Source organism: Dendrobates tinctorius, unplaced genomic scaffold (genome assembly GCF_039654945.1).
Source record: "Dendrobates tinctorius isolate UK_male_01 unplaced genomic scaffold, ASM3965494v1 ptg000094l, whole genome shotgun sequence".
NCBI lineage: Eukaryota > Metazoa > Chordata > Amphibia > Anura > Dendrobatidae > Dendrobates > Dendrobates tinctorius.
In genome coordinates, this window is record NW_027361762.1 from 14,927,899 (window position 1) to 14,941,713 (window position 13,815).

The window sequence follows — 13,815 nt, forward strand, 5'->3', positions numbered from 1 at the left end:
ATCCAAACTGGACATTCCCTATAGTGTGTGTTTATGCAAGAGAATGAACTATTGAATAGTCATTGTACTTGTTCCTTTATTGACTCATTAACCAGTCTTAGGCTATGTTCACATGTTGCATTTTTGATGCGGTTTTTCAGCAGGCAAAACATGTTCTTTCAAAAAGGTAGGTTTTGCTACGTTTGTCATGGTACATTTGTCTCTTCTGCCTGCTGATAAAGTTTACTGCATAAAAGCAAATCTGATTCTACTTCAGGTTTTGGCACCAAAAATGCAGAAAAAAGTAATACCTATTTTTCCAGCACCATCCACATTGCTTTCAGTGGGTGAAAATATGCTGAAAAAACACTGAAAGAAGTGGCAATGCTGCATTTTGCAAAACCCAAAGTATTGCACAAAATACTGAGTGAATAGAAAAAGTGGAAAAACAGCTCACTCCTCAATGTAGCTCAGATGCTCAGAAGCCCACAATCCACGCCACCGTTGGATATGGGGAAGGATGAAGTTGATCCAGCTTCTAATCCACACTTCAAAGAGACATTGTTAAAAATCATGAATCTTTATTTCCAGAAGAGTTGAAAATCAATAGAGAAGTGCAAAAACACAAAATATAGAAAATACACTCATATAATATATATAGTGTTTGCATCAAGCCATGCCCACTCCACACGCGAAGACCCGAATAATATCTAATCAGATAGAGATATATTATGTGGTTTAGTAACCACTGTGTCCGCTAGGGGGCGCTGTATGGATGTCCCAGGAGAGTGGATGAATGGCGAAATACGGAATGACCGTTATGTATCTCAAGGTGGGTGGCCTTGAAATGGAGATTTTCTCTTTCCCCCATGACGGCACCACGGAGAGAGTGGGATCCGCCCTCAGGGACAGGAAGCCTACAGATGAAAAAGGCTGTACCTCTCTCCCACATCAGTTGGTTTCCTGTCCCTGACTGGGAACCTACAGCACGTACCTGGAAGTCGTCGCAGGATTCCGGGGACCGATCCAGACCGGCAATAAGGCAGCGGGGCTCCCTGCCTTGGCTGGGTCGAGGCCTTGAACAGGCTCCCCCCGAAGCACCACCATCGGGGTCGGCGGGCCTTGAGGGTGAGTGGGGAGAGGCAGTGAAGAATCCAGGAAGTCTGCCGATCCCGGGAGGAAGGAAGAAGAGAAAAAAAAAAAAAGGGCCTCCTGCAGTATAGGGACGGCGGTCACTACAGGAGAGCCCAGCCGATCTGATAAGGGGCCGGGCAGGTGGCGGCGGTCACCAAGGGCCATACAGCAGAGCCTGCCATACCCGGGACGGAGGGGGGCCACTGAGAGCCGGGAAGCGGGCAGGCCTCTGCAGCACACAGCGGGGGCGGCGGCTGCCACCGGAGCCAGATGTGCAGCATCGGGAGGTCGCAGGAACCGGCGCCGGACGCGCGGTACACCAGAGGATGGGGGCGCGCGCCATGTCAGCTCCCTTAAGGGAAAGGGAAGCGCGGTGCGCATGCGTGAGACTTCCGGCGGGGTGCTGGGATCCCTGGGAAGGGGGCGGCGGTGCGAAATGTAAAAAAAATAAAAAATGATGATGCTTTAAAAAGCACGCTGGAAAAGTAAGTGGTCACCATGAGTGGGAAACCGCAGAAGGAGACTCGGAGGCGGTCCCTGAAGCAGGGACCACAGCAAACGCAGAAACAGCACCAACAGCGCCAGCGCGACTCTTCCCAGCAGCGCAGCAGCAGTGGTCACACGAGATCGCGGCGCAGCCAAAGCTCCACTATGGCAGCACAGCCAGAAGTGGATTCAGCAGTGGAGATAATCCCTACGCCTGAGACATTATCGTTCGTTCCACAGGAGGGTGATTGATCTCCGTGAATGCCGTCTGCTAATTTGCGACTATTAATTTTTCTTTTTCAGGGGCGTAAATGCACTACCATATCTAAACACGTGGTATGTGCTATATGCACGGAGGAACTACCCCCTAAATGGGAGAAAAAGCTCTGTGCGGCTTGCATAGAGCAGAAAATACAAAAGGAATCCCCGGGGTTTGCCTTAGACCTCAAAGCATTAATAAAAACTCAGATCGAAGACGCCCTTAAGGGCGCCAGGACCTCAAAGAAGAAACGCCGGTCCAGGCATAGATCCCCAGAGTCGAGCATCAGTGAGTCGGGAAGCAAACTATCCGACTCAATTGATTCATCATCCTCCCAATCCTCTTAGTCATCCTCAGAAGGGGGACGGAGCTGCTTTCCCATTGAGGAGACGGACGCCCTGGTAAAGGCCGTGAGGACAACTATGGGGCTGGTAGACGAACAGCCCAAGATATAATGTTCGGAGGGCTAGAGCAAAAGAAACGGAGGGCTTTCCCGATTAATGAGAAAATCCACTCCCTCATCAAGCGAGAGTGGAAAAAGCCAGACAAAAAAGTCCTAACACCAAAGAGAAAATACCCCTTTGACCACCCGGCCTGCTCCTTTTGGAACAAAGCTCCTAAATTAAATGTAGCGGTCGCAAAAGCCTCTAAAAAGTTTGGCCTGGCCTTCGAAGACACGGGCACCCTGAAGGACCCAATGGATAAGAAGGCTGAAACTTTCTTAAAAAGCACTTGGGAAGCAGCAGGAGGGGGGCTAAAACCAGCCATAGCAGCCACATGTACGGCACGGGCCCTGATGGTATGGCTGGACCATTTAGATTCTCAAATAAAGGAGAATGTCCCGAGGGAAACAATACAGGGATCAGTTTCCGTAATGAAGGGAGCAGCAGCGTTTCTGGCGGATGCATCGGTAGACTCAACCAGACTGGCAGCCAGGACAGCGGCCTTTTCAAATGCCGCAAGACGCGCCTTATGGCTGAAATGCTGGCCGGGAGATTTGCAGACGAAAGCCAAATTGTGCGCAATCCCGTGCAAGGGGGAATTCTTGTTTGGCCCAATACTGGACGACATCTTGGACAAGGCCGGGGACAAGAAAAAATCCTTTCCCGGGTTCCCCAGCCAGTCATACAAACGACCCTTTCGGAATAGGTTTATGTGGCGGAAGCCCCCAAAAGGGAACAAAGAAGGTTGGGAGGACAGAAGGAACAAGAGTAAAGGCTTTATGTTTAACAAACCCCCCGACAACAAGAAGCCACAATGAAGGTACTCTCTGGGTCGGGGGATGATTATCATACTTTCTCCAGGCCTGGGAGAAAATATCCAAGTTCTTGGATACTGGACATAATAAAGGAAGGTCTGAGGCTAAAATTAATTTGCCTCCCAAACAGCTCTTTCGTAATAACCCCTCAAAGGACATCACAAGAGCAGCTTGCTCTACAACAAGAGATAGCGAACCTAAGGGAGAAAAACGTGTTACAAGAAGTCCCCTACCAAGACAGGGGCAAAGGCTTCTACTCTCCTCTTTTCCTTCGCAAGAAACCAGACGGTTTGTACAGGGTGATCATAAATCTGAAAAGGCTGAACAAATTTCTAGAAATTCAGCATTTCAAAATGGAGACGATAAAATCTTGTATAAAAATGCTTCCCCCAGCTTGCTTCATGGACGTATTAGACTTGAGGGACGCATATTATCATGTGCCTATCCACAGAGACCACAGGAAATACCTCAGAGTGTCGGTGACGATTCAGGGGGGAGTTAAAACATTATCAGTTCAGAGCCCTCCCCTTCGGGCTAGCCATTGCTCCATGGGTATTTACAAAGGAAATGTCAGAGGTAATGGCCCACATAAGAGAGCAAAACATTCTGATAGTCCCATACCTGGACGATCTCTTAATAATAGGGGTCACCTCTCACCACTGCAAACAACAATTGGACATAGTCATGAGGTCCCTACTGAGTCTAGGGTGGATGCTGAACTTACCCAAGTCCAAACTCGTTCCAAGTCAGGTACAGGAGTATTTGGGGATAACACTGAATTCAATCGAACAGAAATGTTATCTGCCGCAGGCAAAGGTTCAAAACATGACACAAATAGCGTCGCAAATGATAGCCTCCCCAAACACTACCCTGAGAAAAGCGATGTCACTGTTAGGATCCATGACAGCCTGCATGCCAGCAGTTCAGTGTGCTCAGAGCCATACTCGAGATTTACAATGGGAAATATTAAACGCAAACACTTCCCTACACGAGAATTTAGACATGCAGTTAAACATCTCACCAGAGACAAAACATTCCTTAACGTGGTGGACAATTCCAGCCAACCTAGTCAAGGGGGTTCCTTGGACATTGCCTGCGACAAAGATCCTAACTACAGACGCAAGCCCCTGGGGGTGGGGTGCACATCTAGACAACCAAGCGGCACAGGGGTCCTGGGACCAGGGAAGAAAGTCCGCTTCCTCAAATATGAGGGAGCTGCTGGCAGTAAAACTAGATCTCAATCATTTTCTGGACTCCCTTCGTTCCCATCACGCAAGGGTCTTCTCAGACAACCAGGTAGTGGTGGCATACCAAAACCACCAGGGGGACACCAGATCTCGACCACTGATGGAGGTAACAAAATCCATCTTCCACCTGACCGAGCACAATCTAGAGTCTCTCACAGCCCTTCACCTAAAAGGTGCAGAAAATCGGACGGCAGACTTTTTAAGCAGAACACGTCTAAAACAGGGGGAGTGGGAACTAAGCCAACTAATCTTCAACCAGATCGTGAAACTCTGGGGCCGGCCACAAATACTTATTTGCGAACCGTCAGAACCGGAAGCTGGAAACCTTCTGCTCAGTCGATCCCCGGGGGGGCCCAGTAGCGCTAGACGCTTTCACGATACCCTGGGGTTATCAGCTGGCCTACGCCTTCCCACCAATATCTCTCATCCCCTTAGTATTGAGGAAAATACGGGAAGACAAGGCAACGGTAGTGGTAATAGTGCCCTTCTGGCCACGGAGAATTTGGTTCTCCTGGCTGAGAAGAATGTCCGTAACAGATCCCTGGGTTCTACCAGAAACTCCAGACCTGCTATCCCAGGGACCAGTGTATCACCCCCACATAAAAAATCTACACATGACAGCTTGGCTTTTGAGAGGGAGCTCTTAAGTAGCAAGGGCTTCTCGTCAAACTTGGTATCCACACTACTGCAAAGTAGAAAGCCAGTAACCACCAAAGCATATGACAAAGTGTGGAAGAAGTTCAAGTCAGTGTCAGGCTCTTACCCAACGGGCGAAATCCCTGTAGCCAAGATTCTGGAATTCCTTCAGAGGGGGTTGGAAAAGGGGTTAGCTACCAGCACCTTAAAAATACAGGTGGCGGCCTTGGGAGCTCTGTATAACCATGACCTAGCCAAAAATAGATGGATTATGAGATTCATTAGAGCCTCAAGTAGGAACCAGGCCGATCCCTCTACACACCACGCCACCCTAGGATCTAAACCTGGTGCTAAACGCACTAACCAAATCTCCCAACGAACCCCTAGCGGAGGCTCCCTTAAAAATATTGTCACTTAAGACTTCCCTCCTCGTAGCCTTAACTTCTGCCCGCCGTATTAGTGACATGCAAGCTCTGTCTGCCCACGCACCCTTCACGCAAATTCTGGATGATAGAGTAATTCTTAAAACCGACCCAGCATATCTCCCCAAGGTGTCGTCACAGTTTCATAGGACCCAGGAAATTTCCCTACCCTCTTTCTGCCCCAATCCCAAAAACAAAACAGAAGAGGTGTTGCACACTTTAGATGTAAAAAGATGCCTGGTCCAATATTTAACAACCACGAGGGAATTTAGGAAGGATAGGGCTCTGTTTGTTTGCTTTCAGGGTCCTCGGAAGGGTCAAAAAGCATCGAAGGCCACACTGGCGAGGTGGATAAGAGAAGCCATCACCTTATCCTACTCCTCTCGCAGGGCGGCCATACCGGAGGACGTAAGGGCCCACTCAACCAGGGCAGTGGCATCATCCTGGGCAGAGAAAGCCGGCGCTTCAATAGATCAGATATGTAGAGCTGCCACTTGGTCTTCCCCCTCTACATTTTTCAAACATTACCGTCTAGACTTGACCTCCTCTTCAGATGTCACCTTTGGGAAAAGGGTTCTGGAGGCGGTGGTCCCTCCCTAGATGTACAGTCTTTGTAATTCTCTCCGTGGTGCCGTCATGGGGGAAAGAGAAAATCGTAGTTACTTACCGATAACGGTATTTCTCTGATCCCATGACGGCACCCGTACATCCCCTCCCTTTCACACACAGGTGTGCACATAAGAGTGAGTTAGTTAGCGTTAGTACTTAGCCACGCGGTGCCTTTGTTAAGCTTAATTTGATTAATGTTGGATTTTTTTTATAACAGTTTGAGTTGCAGCTGAGAGTTCTGTGTAATGCTCTGTAAACCAACTGATGTGGGAGTGAGGTACCGCCTTTTTCATCTGTAGGTTTCCTGTCCCTGAGGGCGGATCCCTCTCTCTCTGTGGTGCCGTCATGTGATCAGAGAAATACCGTTATCGGTAAGGAACTACGATTTTTGTGTGTGTTAATCAGCAGTGATACTGCTGAGGTGCTGGTTCAATGTGTCAGGAACTAGTTACCTCCAAACCCACCCAGGGGGTGTGTTTATTAACGCTATTGTAAAGTGTATATGTGAGTGGTTGAAGGACCTGTGATGAGGTCAGTCATGTGACCCGGTGGGCGTGGCTATGGACCATATAATGTGGCCAGGGTAGGTCACATGGGTGAATGCTGGGACCTGGTTGGTCCAGTGTGGAAGGTCCCGTCTGAGTGAGATGGGGCTGCCTTCTGACAGCAGTTAACGCTGTTAATGGATCCACGTGCCTGAGAGTTCCCAGGAGGGAATGGACGTCTGCCGCATGATGGTGAAGGAACCATGAGTGACCCTGACGTGGGTGAGATAATACTGAGGCTCAAGAGCCTGTATGCTGGACATTTTCATAACCTGTGTGAGTACAGGATTACCAGAGTGAAACTCTATAGACGCTATGCTGTATATGAAGTTTATATTGCTGCTATGGGTTTATGCTGCTGAATAAACCGCATGGACTATGTTATATGGAAAACACGGTGCCAGTTGTTTTGTTCGCTGCCTAGCAAGGATACCCTATCTGAATGACAGCGCTACCTCACTATATATATATATATATATATATATATATATATATATATTATTTTATAGGCACATCTTTTATACTGCCTGTGCTGTCCATAGCAACCAATCACTAAGCATCTTTCATTTCACCAGAGCTGTTTAAAAATGAAAGCTGAGCTGTGATTGGTTGCTATAAGCAACAGTTTTCCTTTTAGACAGTTGTGATAACTGAGGCCTGTTATTCTTGTAATTTCTATGGTGTTATCGTCAGTGCTGTGGAGTCGGAGTCATTATAAAATGGACCGACGCCGACTCCTAAAATATATAATAAATTGGGTACAGTAATTCAATGCAGAATGTGCTGAATATTTTTTTCATAGGAATTTGGGAAAGTTATGAAATGTCCTATAAATGGCTGTTCTAGTCCTGATCTAAGGCTACATTCACACACAGCATTTTTCCTGCGTTTTTTGAGGAAAGCATATCAGCTTTTTAAAAAACCGCATCACCTGAAAGGTTTTTGAGCTCATAGATAATGTTTTCAATATCAAAAGCAGAGCAGATTTCTAATCTATCTATCCATTTATCGATATCTGTCTATCCATATCTTATCTGTACCAAAAAGAATGAAAGCCGGGTAGCACACAGACTAAAGTCCCCGTCACACATAGCTATCTCACTAGCGAGATCACTGCTAAGTCACAAGTTTTGTGACGCAACAGCGATCTCACCAGCGAGATCGCTGTGTGTGACACTGGCCAGCGACCGGCCCCCCTGCCGGTTATCGCTGATCGTCCTGAAATGGCCAGGACATTTTTTTGATCGCTGGTCTCCTGCTGGCCAGCACGCATCGCTGCATGTGACAGAGACCAGCGATCAGCGCGCTGGTTACGAAGGTAAACGCAGGGTTTCTAAGCAGCGCGTGGTGCTTAGAAACCCGATGTGTACCTTAGTTACCAGCTCCCTGCATCAGCGTGCTGGTAACTAACGTACACAGCGTCGCGCCCGCTCGGCGGCGCTGGTGCTGATCGCTGGTGATGCTGCCTGTTTGACAGCTCACCAGCGATCATGTAGCGACACACCAGCGACCCTGACAAGTTGATAACGTTGTCAGGATGACTGGTGAGTCGCTATGTGTGACGGGGCCCTAACACTCCTTTTTTTTTTTTTTTTAACCACCAGTCAGGTACACCTCATAGCTGCCCAAAAGGATGCCCAGTAACACATCAATTGATAGTTGGAATAAATAGACTGCATTCATCACCACATCTTCTTAAGGTGCAGGCTTTATTTTCAAGTGTAGGGGTGTGCAGTATGAGGTTCTGCAGCAGCTGTGGTGTACAGTATGAGGTTCTGTGGGACTATGGGATGGAGGATATATATGACGGGTATATGGGCACGGGACTATGGGATGGAGGATATGTATGATAGGTATATGGGCATGGGACTATGGGATGGAGGATATGTATGATGGGTATATGGGCATCTGAGATGAAGGATGTGTGATGGGTATATGGGCACTCGACTATGGGATGGCGAATATGTATGATGGGTATATGGGCATAGGACTATGGGATGGAGGATATGCATGATGGGTATATGGGCACGGGACTACGGGATGGTGGATATGTATGATGGCTATATGGGCACGGGACTATGGGATGGAGGATAATTATAATTTGCTATAACTAACTGTGGTTAGTTGCTATGCCCGGGCAGCGCCGGGCTCTTCAGCTAGTATATATGTACGTGTGTGTGTGTTTGTATGTATGTGTATATATATATATATATATATATATATATATATATATATATATATATATATTATATCTCCACACACACACACTACAAGTTTGGACACACCTCATTCAAAGAGCTTTCTTCATTTTCATGACTATGAAAATTGTAGATTCACTCTGAAGGCATCAAAACTATGAATTAACACATGTGGAGTTATATAATTAACAAAAAAGCGTGAAACAACTGAAAATACAGTTGTGGCCAAAAGTATTGACACCCCTGCAATTCTGTCAGATAATACTCAGTTTCTTCCTGAAAATGATTGCAAACACAAATTCTTTGGTATTATTATCTTCATTTAATTTGTTTTAAATGAAAAAAGAATTGTCCTAAAGCCAAATTGGATATAATTCCATACCAAACATAAAGAGGGTGGACAAAAGTATTTGCACTGTTAGAAAAATCATGTGATGCTTCTCTAATTTGTGTAATTAACAGCACCTGTAACTTACCTGTGGCACCTAACAGGTGTTGGCAATAACTAAATCACACTTGCAGCCAGTTGACATGGATTAAAGTTGACTCAACCTCTGTCCTGTGTCCTTGTGTGTACCACATTGAGCATGGAGAAAAGAAGGAAGACCAAAGAACTGTTTGAGGACTTGAGAAACCAAATTGTGAGGAAGCATGAGCAATCTCAAGGCTACAAGTCCATCTCCAAAGACCTGAATGTTCCTGTGTCTACCGTGCGCAGTGTCATCAAGAAGTTTAAAGCCCATGGCACTGTGGATAACCTCCCTAGATGTGGACGGAAAAGATAAATTGACAAGAGATTTCAACGCAAGATTGTGCGGATGTTGGATAAAGAACCTCGACTAATATCCAAACAAGTTGAAGCTGCCCTGCAGTCCGAGGGTCCAACCGTGTCAACCCGTACTATCCGTCGGCGTCTGAATGAAAAGGGACTGTATGGTAGGAGACCCAGGAAGACCCCACTCCTTACCCCGAGACACGCAAAAGCCAGGCTGGAGTTTGCCAAAACTTACCTGAAAAAGCCTAAAATGTTTGGAAGAATGTTCTCTGGTCAGATAAAGACAAATGTAGAGCTTTTTGGGCAAAGGCAGCAACATAGAGTTTACAGGAGAAAAAGAGGTATTCAAAGAAAAGAACACGGTCCCTACAGTCAAACATGGCGGGGGTTCCCTGATGTTTTTTGGTTGCTTTGCTGCCTCTGGCACTGAACTTCTTGACAGTATGCATGGCATTATGAAGTCTGAAGACTACCAACAAATTTTGCAGCATAATGTAGGGCCCAGTGTGAGAAAGCTGGGTCTCCCTCAGAGGTCATGGGTCTTCCAGCAGGACAATGACCCAAAACACACTTCAAAAAGCACTAGAAAATGGTTTGAGAGAAAGCACTGGAGACTTCTAAGGTGGCCAGCAATGAGTCCAGACCTGAATCCCATTGAACACCTGTGGAGAGATCTAAAAATGGCAGTTTGGAGAAGGCACCCTTCAAATAACAGGGACCTGGAGCAGTTTGCCAAAGAAGAATGGTCTAAAATTCCAGCAGAACATTGTAAGAAACTCATTGATGGTTACCGGAAGCGGTTGGTCACAGTTATTTTGGATAAAGGTTGTGCAACCAAGTATTAGGCTGAGGGTGCCAATACTTTTGTCTGGCCCATTTTTGGAGTTTTGTGTGAAATGATCAATGTTTTGCTTTTTGCTTCATTCTCTTTTGTGTTTTTTCATTTAAGACAAATTAAATGAAGTTAACAATACCAAAGAATTTGTGATTGCCATCATTTTGAGGAAGAAACTGAGTATATGACAGAATTGCAGGAGTGTCAATACTTTTGGCCACAACTGTATGTCTTATATTCTAGGTTCTTCAAAGTAGCCACCTTTTGCTTTGATTACTGCTTTGCACACTCTTGGCATTCTCTTGATGAGCTTCAAGAGGTAATTACCGGAATAAGGTCTTCCATCAGTCTTGAAGGAGTTCCCAGAGATGCTTAGCACTTGTTTGCCCTTTTGCCTTCACTCTGCGGTCCATCTCACCCCAAACCATCTCGATTGGGTTCAGGTCTGGTGACTGTGGAGGCCAGGTTATCTGGCGTAGCACCCCATCACTCTTCTTCTTGGTCAAATAGCCCTTACACAGCCTGGAGGTGTGTTTGGGGTCATTGTCCTGTTGAAAAATAAATGATGGTCCAATTAAACGCAAACCGGATGGAATAGCATGCCGCTGCAAGATGCTGTGGTAGCCATGCTGGTTCAGTATGCCTTCAATTTTGAATAAATCCCCAACAGTGTCACCAGCAAAGCACCCCCACACCATCACCCCTCCTCCTCCATGCTTCACGGTGGGAACCAGGCATGTAGAGTCCATCCATTCACCTTTTCTGCTTCGCACAAAGACACGGTGGTTGGAACCAAAGATCTCAAATTTGGACTCATCAGACCAAAGCACAGATTTCCACTGGTCTAATGTCCATTCCTTGTGTTCTTTAGCCCAAACAAGTCTCTTCTGCTTGTTGCCTGTCCTTAGCAGTGGTTTCCTAGCAGCTATTTTACCGTGAAGGCCTGCTGCGCAAAGTCTCCTCTTAACAGTTGTTGTAGAGATGTCTGCTGCTAGAACTCTGTGTGGCATTGACCTGGTCTCTAATCTGAGCTGCTGTTAACCTGCGCTTTCTGAGGCTGGGTGACTCGGATGAACTTATCCTCCGCAGCAGAGGTGACTCTTGGTCTTCCTTTCCTGGGGCGGTCCTCATGTGAGTCAGTTTCTTTGTAGCGCTTGATGGTTTTTGCCACTGCACTTGAGGACACTTTCAAAGTTTTCCCAGTTTTTCGGACTGACTGACCTTCATTTCTTAAAGTAATGATGGCCACTCGTTTTTCTTTACTTGGCTGCTTTTTTCTTGCCATAATACAAATTCTAACAGTCTATTCAGTAGGATTATCAGCTGTGTATCCACCAGAATTCTGCACAACACAACTGATGGTCCCAACCCCATTTATAAGGCAAGAAATCCCACTTATTAAACCTGACAGGGCACACCTATGAAGTGAAAACCATTTCCGGTGACTATCTCTTGAAGCTCATCAAGAGAATGCCAAGAGTGTGCAAAGCAGTAATCAAAGTAAAAAGTGGCTACTTTGAAGAACCTAGAATATAAGACATAATTTCAGTTTTTTCACACTTTTTTCTTAATTATATAATTCCACATGTGTTAATTCATAGTTTTGAAAATGCCTTCAGAGTGAATCTACAATTTTCATAGTCATGAAAATAAAGAAAACTCTTTGAATGAGGTGTGTCCAAACTTTTGGTCTGTACTGTAGGTCTTAAAGGAATCGACTCTTGTTCGGTCCAAGCACACATTTCCTATGGTTACCCACCCCAAGTAGAGTCTCTGTGCGTAGGGAGCATAGTCAGGACCATTGCACTGTTGGTGGACCTTATGGATCCTTAAATTGTCTCTGCTGAGCAGAAGTAGGATTTCTGCATCTGTGTCCATAGGTGGGATAACGCTGACTAGGTGCCTTAGGTGTGGTTGGCGGAATGCAGCTTTCTGGGGGTAGGAATCTCATCCCTTTTGGCTGGGTACTTGATCGCATTCGATTAGTGTAGGTAGGGGTATTTCTACGCCTCCGTTTACAGGAGAAGCAATGAAACCTTGTGCCCTCCTGCCGCTAGTCTCTGTGCGATCTGAGCAAGTATTCAGAGGATGAACCCGACCTGTGAGATCTAGCTTCTTGCAGATTAGCGATAAGGAGCCCCTCTTTATCTTTGACGTCTTGCACAGCGGCGTCGGTGCATGATTTTTGTGGCGTTGGATGCTTGATATGAGGGAGGTGACTCGTTCCCATAGGTCATCCATGTTGTCATTGAACATGTCCTTTGTGGAACGGTAGTTCTCAAGGACCTTTAATGTTGGCTCAAGGGAGCGTACTGGTCGTGAGTCTTGGTCTGTCTCTGGAGCTGGCTTTGTTTCCTGTTCTTCATAATGGGCAGTATCAGGTTGTTATTTGCTCTGTTTCGGCAGTGGGAGACTGCAGGGTCTTTTTCAGCCATTTTGATTTAAGGTGCGCTGTCTCTTTAAGTAACTGAACTATTGAATTGGGGGCCGGAAATAGCAGTGCAGCTTAGTTAAGACGTTCTGATAAGATTTCCAATGTGTTTTTAGAGAATTGTGGGGTTTTGCAGTCCGACATTATGCAGCAATGTTGTATAATATATAGAGTCGCTATGCACAATGCTGTGTGAGGTGACGCTGCAGGAGATTTCTTAGCAGAGTAGGGCTGCAGTATGTGAGCAGGCAGATGGGTTGGGATATAAAGGTGATTTTTATTCAGTCGCCACGACAGCACCACGAGAGAGGGGATCCGCCCTTTGGGGACAGGAAACCTACAGACACAAAAAGGGTGGTCCTCTCCCTCACCTCAGTTTGGTTTCCTGTCCCTGATAGGCGAACCTCTTCAGACGTACCTGCGACAGAAGACATTCCCAGGGTCGGCAGGTCGATTCAGGCAGCGGGAGGGCCCCTGCCTCAGCCTGCCCGGTGTCCTGGAAGCGCTCATGGCAGGGCAACTGTTGGTGAGGCGACAGCTGGGCAAAGCACCCTCCAGGGGGAGGGCTGACTTTAGGGAGACCATCGCCACGTGTACCGGTAAATACATTTGCGGGGGGCCTTCCTCCTTCGGGCCTGGGCCGGCTGGTGGCGTCCGGGGCAGGAACTCATTCTCGCATGGTGGGGCCGGCGGTGCGGTCTCGGCGTGTACCCACCGCCATCAGGGCGTGGCCGCAGTGACACGTCGGAAGGGGGCGGTCCCTGATGACGGTCCAATGACGCGGCCGGGCATGCGCTGTGGGGACGACTGCATGGGCCTCTTCCGGGACGCTGCGCTGGGCCGGGTAGGTGCGGGAGGGGGATGCGGGATGTGTGATGTGGCCCATGGACGGACGCCACCTAGCGGGGGTATGGGCGTCCCCAGTGCTCATTACAGTATCGGGCAGGCAACCCGGATTCGCCTGCTGGCCCCATCCGGGGTGGGTACCGCTGGGGGAGACC

At 47.3% G+C, this 13,815-nt stretch overlaps 1 protein-coding gene across 2 annotated transcripts in view; it reads left to right on the forward strand.

Annotated features, from left to right (window-relative positions):
* POLDIP3 (DNA polymerase delta interacting protein 3) overlaps positions 1–13,815 on the forward strand; it is a 137,725-nt gene that overhangs the window by 49,716 nt on the left and 74,194 nt on the right. The window lies entirely within an intron of this gene.